We start from the raw sequence: 13,422 nt of genomic DNA, 5'->3' as shown, positions 1-13,422 counted from the left end.
CTTTTAATGCTCCTTGTCTCCTACTCCTGGTTCTGCCTTTCTAAAAATGCAAATAGGCATATGCTCAAGATCAATCAGGAAATGGGGCATGTCTGGGCACATGCAAAATAGGGCTTCTACATATTCATCTAAGTGGGCATGGACTGAGAGTTTTAATTGGCTTTTGCCAGTTACATAACAACAGGCTCTACTGGACATGTCCTTCCCATAATTTATTCTGTTATAATCAGATGTATGTATGTATAGAATATTTATGAACCCTTAATGGATTCAGTTCAGTTCAGTCGCTCAATCGTGTCCGACTCTTTATGAGCCCATGGACTGCAACACGCCAGGCCTCCCTGCCCTTCACTATCTCCTGGAGTTTACCCAAGCCCATGTCCATTGAGTCTGTGATACCATCCAACCATTTCATCCTCTGTCGTCCCCTTCTCTTCCCACCTTCAAACTTTCCCAGCATCACGGTCTTTTCAAATGAGTCAGCTCTTCATATCAGGTGGCCAAAATATTGGAGTTTCAGCTTCAATATCAGTCCTTCCAATGAATACCCAGGACTGATCTCCTTTAGGATGGACTGGTTGGATCTCCTTGCAGTCCAAGGGACACTCAAGAGTCTTCTCCAACACCACAGTTCAAAAGCATCAATTCTTTGGCACTCAGCATTCTTTATAGTCCAACTCTCAAATCCATACGTGACTACTGATAAAATTATAGCCTTGACTAGATGGAACTTTGTTGGCAAAGTAATGTTTCTGCTTTTTAATATGCTGACTAGGTTGGTCATAACTTTCCTTCCAAGAAGTAAATGTCTTCATGGCTGCAATCACCATCTGCAGTGTTTTCAGAGCCCCCAAAAATAAAGTCATCCACTGTTTCCACTGTTTCTCCATTTATTTGCCATGAAGTGATGGGACCAGATGCCATGATCTTAGTTTTCTGAATGTGAGCTTTAAGCCAACTTTTCCACTCTCCTCTTTCACTTTCATCAAGAGGCTCTTTAGTTCTTTTTTGCTTTCTACCATAAGGGTGATGTCATCTGCATATCTGAGGTTATTGATATCTGCAATCTTGATTCCAGCTTGTGCTTCATCTAGCACAGCCTTGCTCATGATGTACTCTGCATATAAGTTAAATAAGCAGGGTGACAATATATACCTGGATTACTATTATTATTATTATTATTAATGGATTTCTAGCTGCCTAAAGTCACTTGAGGACACAGCTGTGCAACAAGGGTGCAGGTGCTTAGAGCTGGAGAAGCCCCTGTGGTTCATTTGTATCCACTGTGTGCCTAAGGCATGTATGAGGGAGATGGAAAAAATTCTGATAATTTTTGTATGGAGTACGTGAGTTCTCTTGGGCCACATTGGGCATTTCTGAAGTGGGGTTTACAGATGATCTTGCATCCATTTTGTCTAGGTCATCCTTCATTGTTCATGTCTAGCTTCCTACCTAACACTATTGTCAGTAAAATTGTCTTCTTAATTTCCTTCCCAGATTTTTCACTGGAGTGAAACACAAGTGATTTTTGTACACTGATCTTGTAACATCAAGCTTCTCTCAATTTGTTTATTAGCACTGGTAGTTTTTTCATGTTTGTCTGGATTTTCAATATACATAATCATGTCACTTATAAGTAGAGACAGTTTTACTTCATCTTTTTCAATTTGGATGCCTTATATGTTTTTCTTCCTTTCTCTCTCTGCTAGGACTTTGGAACAATGAATAGCAGTCATGAAAGCAGGGTCAGATTACAAGGTTAAAGTCTTTAGTCTTTCACTATTGAAAATAATGCTCGTGCCGGCAGTGGGCTTTTCATGTGGACTCATCATCTTGTTAAGGAAGTGTCCTTCTATTCCTAGTATGCTGTGTGTTGTAGTTATAAAATAGTGTTGACATTTTTCAAATTATTTTTGGCATGTATTGTAATGATACCATTTCTGTCCTTTATCAAGCCCATCTTTGCATGAAATGTTCCCTTGGTATCTCTAATTTTCTTGAATATATCTCTAGTCTTTCCCATTCTGTGCTTTTCCTCTATTTGTTTTGCATTGATCGCTGAGGAAGGCTTTCTTATCTCTTCTTGCTATTCTTTGGACTCTGCATTCAGATGCTTATATCTTTCCTTTTCTCCTTTGTTTTTTGCTCTCTTCTTTTCACAGCTATTTGTAAGGCCTCCCCGGACAGCCATTTTGCTTTTCTGCATTTCTTTTCCATGGGGATGGTCTTGATCCCTGTCTCCTGTACAATGCCACAAAACTGATCAGGAACTCTATCTATCAGATCTAGTCCCTTAAATCTATTTATCACTTCCACTGTATAATCATAAGGGATTTGATTTAGGTCATACCTGAATGGTCTAGCAGTTTTCCCTACTTTCTTCAATTTCAGTCTGGATTTGGTAATAAGGAGTTCATGATCTGAGCCACAGTCAGCTCCTGGTCTTGCTTTTGCTGACTCTATAGAGCTTCTCCATCTTTGGCTGCAAAGAATATAATCAATCTGATTTCGGCATTGACCATCTGATGATGTCCATGTGTAGAGTCTTCTCTTGTGTTGTTGGAAGAAGGTGTTTATGACCAGTACATTCTCTGCAAAACTCTATTAGCCTTTGCCCAGCTTCATTCTCTACTCTAAGGCCAAATTTTCCTGTTACTCCAGGTGTTTCTTGACTTCCTACTTTTGCATTCCAGTCCCCTATAATGAAAAGGACATCTTTTTTAGGTGTTAGTTCTAAAAGGTCTTATATATCTTCATAGAACCATTCAACTTCAGCTTCTTCAGCATTACTGGTTGGGACATGACTTGAATTACTGTGATATTGAATGGTTTGCCTTGGAGATGAACAGAGATCATTCTGTCATTTTTGAGATTGCATCCAAGTAATGCATTTCAGACTCTTTTGAGGACCATGATGGCTACTCCATTTCTTCTGAGGGATTCCTGCCTGCAGTAGTAGATATAATGGTCATCTGAGTTAAATTCACCCATTCCAGTCAATTTTAGTTCACTGATTCCTAGAATGTCAACGTTCACTCTTGCCACCTCTTATTTGACCACTTCCACTTTGCCTTCATTCATGGACCTGACATTCCAGGTTCCTATTCAATATTGCTGTTTACAGCATCAGACCTTGCTTCTATCACCAGTCTTATCCACAACTGGGTATTGTTTTTCCTTTGGCTTCATCCCTTCATTCTTTCTAGAGTTATTTCTCTTCTGATCTCCAGTAGCATATTAGGCACCTACTGACCTGGGGAGTTCCTCTTTCAGTATCCTATCATTTTGCCTTTTCATACTGTTCATGGGGTTCTCAAGGCAAGAATACTGAAGTGGTTTGCCCTTCCCTTCTCCAGTGGACCACATTCTGTCAGACCTCTCCACCATGACCCACTTGTGTTGGGTTGCCCCGAGAGCATGGCTTAGTTTCATTGAGTTAGACAAGGCTGTGGTCCTAGTGTGATTAGATTGACTAATTTTCTGTAAGTATGGTTTCAGTGTGTCTGCCCTCTGATGCCCTCTTGCAACACCTACCATCTTACTTGGGTTCCTCTTACCTTGTGCATGGGGTATCTCTTCATGGCTGCTCCAGCAAAGTGCAGCCGTTGTTCCTTACCTTGGATGAAGGGTATCTCCTCACTGCTGTCCTTCCTGATCTTCAACGTGGGATAGCTCCTCTAGGCCCTCCTGTTCCTGTGCAACCACAGCTCCGTGGACGTGGGGTTGCTTCTCCTGGCTGCCGACCCTGGCCTCAGGCGTGGGGTTGCTCCTCGCAGACGCCACCCGAGGCCTCGGACGTGGGGTAGCTCATCTCATTTGTCCCTGCGCTGTCACAGCCTGGCACTCTTGGCCACTGCCCTTGACCTCAGATGTGGGGTAACTCCTCTTGGCTGCTGCCCTTCGGGTATGGGGTCCTCCTGGCTTCGGCCTCTCAGCTGCGCTTAGTTGCTCCAGTTGCAGCCACCTGCGCTTAGTGCACCGGTCGCAGCCAGTGACCAATGCAAAGAAATAGAGGAAAAGAACAGAATGGGAAAGACTAGAGATCTCTTCAAGAAAATTCGAGATACCAAGGGAACATTTCTTGCAAAGATTGGCTCGATAGAGGACAAAAATGGTATGGACCTAACAGAAGCAGAAGATATTAAGAAGAGGTGGCAAGAAAACACAGAAGAACTGTACAAAAAAGATCTTCACAACCCACATAATCATGATGGTGTGATCACTCATCTAGAGCCAGACATACTGGAATGTGAAGTCAAATGGGCCTTAGAAAGCATCACTACGAACAAAGCCAGTGAAGGTGAAGGAATTCCAGTTGAGCTATTTCAAATCCTGTAAGATGATGCTGTGAAAGTGTTGCACTCAATATGCCAGCAAATTTGGAAAACTCAGCAGTGGCCACAGGACTGGAAAAGGTCAGTTTTCATTCTAATCCCAAAGAAAGGCAATGCCAAAGAATGCTCAAACTACCACACAATTGCACTCATCTCACATGTTAGGAAAGTAATGCTCAAAATTCTCCAAGCCAGGCTTCAGCAATATGTGAACCATGAACTCCCTGATTTTCAAGCTTGTTTTAGAAAAGGGAGAGGAACCAGAGATCAAATTGTCAGTATCCACTGGATCATGGAAAAATAAAGAATCCCAGAAAAACATCTATTTCTGCTTTATTGACTGTGCCAAAGCCTTTGACTGTGTGGATCACAATAAACTGTTGGAAAATTCTGAAAGACATGGGAATATCAGACCACCTGACCTGCCTCTTGAGAAATCTGTATGCAGGTCAGGAAGCAACAGTTAGAACTTGACATAGAACAACAGACTGGTTCCAAATAGGAAAAGGAGTATGTCAAGGTTGTATATTGTCACCCTGCTTATTTAACTTCTATGCAGAGTACATCATGAGAAACGCTGGGCTGGAAGAACCACAAGCTGGAGTCAAGATTGCAGGGAGAAATATCAACAACCTCAGATATGCAGATGACACCACCCTTATGGCAGAAAGTGAAGAGGAACTAAAAAACCTCTTGATGAAAGTGAAAGAGGAGAGTGAAAAAGTTGGCTTAAAGCTCAACATTCAGAAAACGAAGATCATGGCATCCTGTCCCATTACCTCATGGGAAATAGATGGGGAAACAGTGGAAACAGTGTCAGACTTTATTTTGGGGAGGCTCCAAAATCACTACAGATGGTGACTGCAGCCATGAAATTAAAAGACACTTACTCCTTAGAAGAAAAGTTATGACCAACCTACATAGCATATTGAAAAACAGAGACACTACTTTGCCAACAAAGGTCCGTCTAGTCAAGGCTGTGGTTTTCTCAGTGGTCATATACGAATGTGAGAGTTGGACTGTGAAAAAGGCTGAGCACTGAAGAATTGATGCTTTTGAACTGTGGTGTTGGAGAAGACTATTGAGAGTCCCTTGGACTGCAAGGAGATTCAACCAGTCCATTCTGAAGGAGATCAGCCCTAAGCATTCACTGGAAGGAATGATGCTGAAGCTGAAACTCCAGCACTTTGACCACCTGATGTGAAGAGTTGACTCATTGGAAAAGACTCTGTTGCTGGGAGGGATTGGGGGCAGGAGGAGAAGGGAACAACAGAGGATGAGATGGCTGGATGGCATCACTGACTCGATGGACGTGAGTCTGAGTGAACTCCGGGAGTTGGGGATGGACAGGGATGCCTGGAGTGCTGCGATTCATGGGGTCGCAATGAGTCAGATTCGACTCAGCAACTGAACTGCACTGAACTGATTGTTGATCAGGTTTCCTTTCACCCCCACCCTTTTTCTCTTAGTGTGGTTATTGATTTTGTTTTTATGAAGCAACTCTCTTCCTGACATAAATCACATTTGGTCAGGCATAGCCCTTTTAACAAGCCACAGTTTCAGTTTGCTAATTGCTTGTTTTTTGTTTTTTCCTTTTGGTCTGCATTCATAAAATGTACTTTTATTTATTTTTGTGATTCCTTTTCTGGCTTTATTATCAAGGTAACATTGGCTTCATAAAATGCATTGAGAAATATTCTCTTTGTATCTTTAGGGATTTTTAGAGTATGACTAATTATTCTTTAATTATTTGGTAGAATTCAAGAATGAAGCCATCTGGTTCTGGACTTTAATTTATCTGTAATTTTCTAAGTTAGTGTTTAATCTCTTCTTGTAGGTCTATGGAAATTTTCTATTTCTTCTTGGTCAGTTTTTTTTATGTGTTTCTAGGAATTTTTTTCATTTCATCTGAATTATCTAATTTGTTGAACCACTGTGAATATTATACTTTTATAGTCCTTTAAAATTTTCTAATGTTATTAGTATGTCACTTCCTTACTTTCAATTCTGATTTTATCTGCATATGCCTTTTTAATTTCAGACAGGTTAACTAATGTTTTATTATATTGATTGATTTTTCTCCTGAAAATAATCACTTGGTATCATTATTTCTATTTTCCTATTTTTCATTTCCTTTATATCTACTTTAATGTTTATTATGTTCTTCCTTATATTGTCTGGGTTTAATTTCCCCTCTATTTATAATTTTAAAAGGAAAGCTTTAGCTCACTACTTTAGCATTGGTATTCTACCATAACATGGGAATTTACAGCTTTAAATTTCCATTTAGGACTGCTTTCAGCTACATCTAATAAGATTTGGTATGTTATTTTTGTTTGTTTGTTTTATTTCATCTTGATATATGTTCTAATTTTTTTCTTGTGATTTATTTCTTGCTCCATTGATTATTTAAAAAATATGCTGTTTAATTTTCTGATACAAGTGAATAATTCAAATTTTATTCTATTATTCATTTCTAATTTAACCAGATTGTTGTCAGAGAAGATACTTTGTATTATCTAAATTCTTTAAACTTGGTGAGGCTTGATTTGTGGCAAATGATATGGTTTGTCCTGGAGAATATTCACTTGTAACTGAGAAGAATATGTCATATGCTGTTTGTGAAACAGTCAGTAGATGTTCATTAAGTTATGCAATTTGTAGTGTTGTTCAAGTTTTCCGTTCCTGTATTGATCAGCAGCTTAGGTATTTTGACCATAAATGAAAATGGGATGGTTAAAACTCCAACTATTATTGTTGAATCCATGTGTGGTCAATCGCTCAGCTGCATCTGACTCATTGTGACCCCATGCACTATAGCCTGCCAACTCCTCTGTCCATACAACTTTCCAGGCAAGAATACTGGAGCAGATTGCCATTTCCTACTCCAAGGGATCTTCCCAATCCAAGGATCAAAACTGCATCTCCTGCATCTTCTGCACTGGCAGATTTTTTACCACTTCAACCACCTGAAAAGTCCATTATTGTTGAATTGCATGCTTGCATGCTGTTGCTTCAGTCATGTCTGAGTCTTTGTGACCCTATGGACTGTAACGCACCAGGCTTCCCTGTTCATAGGGGTCTCCAGGCAAGAATACTGAAATGGATTGCCATGCTTTCCTCCAGGGGATCTTCCAAACCCCAAGGATTGAACTGTATCTCCTGTGTCCCTTGCTTTTCAGGCAGATTCTTTATCCACTGAGCTACCTGGGAAGTCCTATTGTTGATTAGCCTATTCTATTTTTCTGTGTTTACATCTTTTGCTTCATGTTTTGGCTCTGTCTTTAGAACTATTTTTAAATATATATTTTTTGTATCTTCCTGATGAATTAGTCCTCTTTTAATTTTAAAATATCCTTTATCTGTAGTAGTATATTCTAAATTTAGAGTCTATTTTCTGATAATAAGATTGCCACACCAGTTCTTTTTGGGTAAAAAATCAAGAACATATATTTAAATTTGAGAGAACCAGTAAGATATTAAAATAAAATAAAAATAAAACAGGGAAATTTATGAATACTATACATTAAACACATAAATAATATTTTAACCAATATGTTGGCAGGAAAAGAGGGACATAGAAAGAAAAAATACTATGCATGGCAAATAGTGAATAATTTGCATAATGGTATAAAATATCCAAACCATATCAATAATTGAATTAAATATGCTATGAATTTCTATTCAAATTAGTTTATATTCCAAGTAAATGGCAATGACTGTTGGAATGGACAGAAAGAAAAACTCAACTTTCTTCCATTAGCAAGAGATTCACTTTAAACATAAAGATCCAGACCAATTGAAAATAAAAGATTTGAAAAATATATAAGCATGATAAACTTACAGTGTATTTTTAGATTAAACAAAATAGAGTTCTGGACAAGGTTGAAATAAAGTGAAATTTCTGGATAAGATATTTGTTCATCAAGAGATGGTAACATTCACAAATATTTGGGCCCTTAATAAAAGTGTTTTAAAATTATTGAAGCCAAAATTGACAGAATTAAAGGGTAAAACAAACAATTTCATAGTACCCTACTTCCAGTACTTGATAATACAACTAAGCAAAAAAAAAGCAATCTAAATAATTATGTCAACAATCTGACCTAATGACATATATTACAGCTGTGAACATGTTTTTTTTTTTTTGAGTGCATGAGATCCTGAAAGAATATACAACATAACAGACCACATGAAAAGCTATTAAAAAGATCTCAGTAAAATACAAACACAATTATTTGCCTAATCACAGTAAATTAAATCAGCAAGCAATCAAACCCACAATCTATAAGGAGTTCCACATATCTGACAATTAATTAGCACACTGGCAAATTTCACACAGGTCAAAGAAAAATCGCTCAAGATGTGTCAAAAATGTATGATTGAATGATGCTGATAATACAATGCATCAAAATGTGTGAAATACAACTCACATGCTAGTTACAAAATTTATATCTTTGAATTATTATGTAACAAAAAATATAAATATTTAACATTCAATTCCACCTTTATTTTTCATTTTTTTAATTTATTTACTTTAATTGGAGGCTAATTATTTTACAATATTGTATTGGTTTTGCCATACATCAACATGAATCCACCACGGGTGTACACATATTCTCCATCCTGAACCCCCCTCCCTCGTCCCTCCCCATATCATCCCTCTGGGTCATCCCAGTGCACCATCGCCAACCATCCTGTATCCTGCATCAAACCTGGACTGGTGATTCATTTCTTATATGATATTATATATATTTCAGTGCTATTCTCCCAAATCATCCCACCCTCTCCCTCTCCCACAGAGTCCAAAAGACTGTTCTATACATCTGCGTCTCTTATGTTGTCTTGCATACAGGATTATCGTTACCATCTTTCTAAATTCCATATATATGTGTTAGTATACTGTATTGGTGTTTTTCTTTCTGGCTTACTTCACTCTGTATAATAGGCTTCAGTTTCATCCACCTCATTAGAACTGATTTAAATGTATTCTTTTTAATGGCTGAGTAATACTCCATTTTGTATATGTACCACAACTTTCTTATCCATTCATCTGCTGATGGGCATCCAGGTTACTTCCATGTCCTGGCTATTATAAACAATGTTGCAATGAACATTGGGGTGCACGTGTCTTTCAATTCTGATTTCCTTGGTGTGTATGCCCAACAGTGGGATTGCTGGATCATAAGGCTGTTCTATTTCCAGTTTTATAGGGAATCTCCACACTGTTCTCCCAACACTTACAACATCATCAAAAATAATAAATGCTTAGGAATAATCTTAACTAAGGGGGTGAAAATTCATATACTGAAAAACAGAAAATATTGACAAAAGAAATTGAAACAAGTATATCAATGCAAAGACAGTCAGTGCTCATAAATTAAAAAATTGTAATGTTAAAATGTACATATTTCCCAAAGTGATCTACACATCAGTGTAATTTTTATCAAAATCTCAGTGGCACTTTTTATAACACAGAAAAAAAAGCACTTTAAGATGTACATGAAATCACAAAAGATCCCTAACAGCCAAAGCAAACTTTAGAAAAGAGAATGAAGTGGGAGTCATCACATTTGTGATTTTTAATTTTATTACTAAGCTATCATAACTGAAACAGTAAAACACTGGCATTAAAACTGATATGCAGGTCAATGGAAAAGAGTAGAGAAACCCAACAAATTTCACATGTATATAGTCAAATAATCTTTGACAAGAGTGCCAACAAAATAAAATAAATATGGTTAGTCTCTTTAAAAACTGGTGCTGAGAGAACTGATACCCATATACAAAAAATGAAATTGGATTATCTTACATTATATACAAATCAATTCAAAATAAAGTCATAAATGTAACCTATAAGTTTAAACTCCTAGAAGGAAACATAGATAAAAAAATTCAATATGTTGGTATTGGCAATGATTTGTTTGTTATGACATCAAAAGCATAAAGTAAAAATAGTCAAGTAGGACTATTTCATGGCAAAAAGCTTCATCACAGCACATAAAGCAATCATTACAGTAAGAGGGAAACCTGAAAGATGGAGGAAAACATTTGCAAACTTGATGTCTTATAAAGGGCAAATATTCAAATTATATAAAGGATTCATACAGTTCCATAGCCATAAACAACGTGATTTTCAAAAAGTGTAAGGAAACTGAATAGACCATCTCAAAGAAGGACTAAGAAAGGTTAAATGGATTATAAGAGGTATTTAAAATCATCAGAGAAATGCAAATCAAAACCATCACAAGAAGATATCATCTTATAATTGGATGATTACTAACAAAAATTCAAAGGGTAACAATTGTTGACAAGGATGTGGAGAAACAAATCCCTGACACTATATATCTAAAGAAATTGAAATCAGGATCTTGAATAAACACTTACACTCTCATGCTCACTCTAGCATTATTCAGAATAGCATCATGAGAAACTCTGGGCTGGAAGAAGCAAAAGCTGAAATCAAGATTGCCGGGAGAAATATCAATCACCTCAGATATGCAGATGATACCACCCTTATGGCAGAAAGTGAAGAGGAACTAAAAAGCCTCTTGATGAAAGTGAAAGTGGAGAGTGAAAAAGCTGGCTTAAAGCTCAACATTCAGAAAACGAAGATCATGGCATCTGGTCCCATCACTTCATGGGAAATAGATGGGGAAACAGGGGAAACAGTGGCAGACTTTATTTTTGGGGGGCTCCAAAATCACTGCAGATGGCGACTGCAGCCATGAAATTAAAAGACGCTCACTCCTTGGAAGAAAAGTTATGACCAATCTAGATAGCATATTCAAAACCAGAGACATTACTTTGTCAACAAAGGTCGGTCTAGTCAAGGCTATGGTTTTTCCAGTGATCATGTATGGATGTGAAATTTGGACTGGGAAGAAAGCTGAGCACTAAATAATTGATGCTTCTGAACTGTGGTGTTGGAGAAGGCTCTTGAGAGTCCCTTGGACTGCAAGGAGATCCAACCAGTCCATTCTGAAGGAGATCAGCCCTGGGATTTCTTTGGAGGGAATGATGCTAAAGCTGAAACTCCAGCACTTTGGCCACCTCATGTGAAGAGTTGACTCATTGAAAGAGACTTTGATGCTGGGAGGTATTGGGGGCAGGAGGAGAAGGGGACGACAGAGGATGAGATGGCTGGATGGCATCACTGACTCGATGGACGTGAGTCTGCGTGAACTCTGGGAGTTGGTGATGGACAGGGAGGCCTGGTGTGCTGTGATTCATGGGGTTGCAAAGAGTCAGACACGACTGAGCGACTGAACTGAACTGACAGCATGTCTCTCTCTTGTAATTAAAAATATGCATATCAGTTTATCATCATAGGTAGCATCATAGGTGTTCTTTTTAATGTGACAGTGTTTCCAATACTGTATCATGAATATCACTACAACACTGTATGCCATAAAAAAATGTATAATGATGCATTCATTAGTGTATAGACAAGGCTACTGTGAAGCAATCACACTGATCACACTAGGCTATCATAAAATAATCACATTACACCTTCTTCATTATCAATGTGTAAATATTTCAACCTGTAAATAAAGATGAATTTCTTCACAATATCTTTTCATTTTTGATGGCTAGTGTTAGTGATATGTATAACATCTACAGTGTTCTGTATCAAATAAGACATTATTGAGGTAGGTATTGAGAGAGAGATGATTCACCTTGTAAACAGAAAAGGAACTTGTGGTGCCAATACATATTGTACAGAACTGTAAATATATTTTCCTTATGATTTTTTTATTAATATTTTATTTTCTCTAACTTTATGATAAGAAAACAACATACAAAACATAAAAATAAAAATATTTATTAATTTATGCTATTAGTAAGACAACACTAGGCTATTAATAGCTACCTATACTATGCTATTAATAGTTACATATACTAGGCTATTAATAGTTACATATCAGTTCAGTTCAGTTCATTCACTCAGTCATGTCCAACTCTTTGTGACCCCATGAATCGCAGCACGCCAGGCCTTCCTGTCCATCACCAACCACTGGAGTTTATTCAAACTCATGTCCATCAAGTCGGCGATGCCATCCAGCCATCTCATCCTCTGTTGTCTCCTTCTCCTCCTGCCCCCAATCCTTCCCAGCATCAGGGTCTTTTCCAATGAGTCAACTCTTTGCATGAGGCGGCCAAAGTACTGGAGTTTCAGCTTCAGCATTAGTCCTTCCAATGAACCCCCAGGACTGATCTCCTTTAGGATGGACTGGTTGGATCTCCTTGCAGTCCAAGGGACTCTCAAGAGTCTTTTCCAATACCACAGTTCAAAAGCATCAATTCTTCGGTGCTCATTTTTGTTCACATATACTAAGCTATTAATAGTTACATATACTAGGCTATTAATAGTTACATATGAACAACATATAAAACATAAAAATAAAAAAATATATTAATTTACTCTATGCTATTAGTAAGGCTTCCAGTCAACACTAGGCTATTAATAGTTAAGTTTTAGGGGAGTCAAAAGTTATATATATAGTTTCAACACTGCAGAAGATGGGCACCCCTAACCCTGGGGTTCTTCAAGGGTCAACTGTACTTATAAAGCATTTTTAACTCATCTCCCATCACTAATTATCTACTTATACACATTTACCATTTTGAAAATTTAAATTGATGCTGTAAATCCATCTCAAGAGATAACTGAAATATAATATCAAAACAAGTAATAACACTTCAGTTTTTGAAAGGATAGCTAGATATAGAATATGAGTGTAAATGGGTTCTGTATCTAAACTTATCTGCGTTCAGTTCAGTTGGTCAGTTGTGTCCGACTCTTGACGACCCCATGAACCTTAGCATGCCAGGTCTCCCTGTCCATCACCAGCTCCTGGAGTTTACCCAAACCCATGTCCATTGAGTTGGTGATGCCATCCAGCCATCTCATCCTCTGTTGTCCCCTTCTCCTCCTGCCCCCAATCCCTCCCAGCATCAGGGTCTTTTACAATGAGTCAACTCTTTGCATCAAGTGGACAAATTATTGATGTTTCAGCTTCAACATCAGTCCTTCCAAAGAACACCCAGGACTGACCTACTTTAGGATGGACTCATTGGATCTCCT

Source organism: Capricornis sumatraensis, chromosome 12 (genome assembly GCF_032405125.1).
Source record: "Capricornis sumatraensis isolate serow.1 chromosome 12, serow.2, whole genome shotgun sequence".
NCBI classification, from domain to species: Eukaryota; Metazoa; Chordata; class Mammalia; order Artiodactyla; family Bovidae; genus Capricornis; species Capricornis sumatraensis.
Note: the sequence above shows the minus strand (reverse complement) of the source record.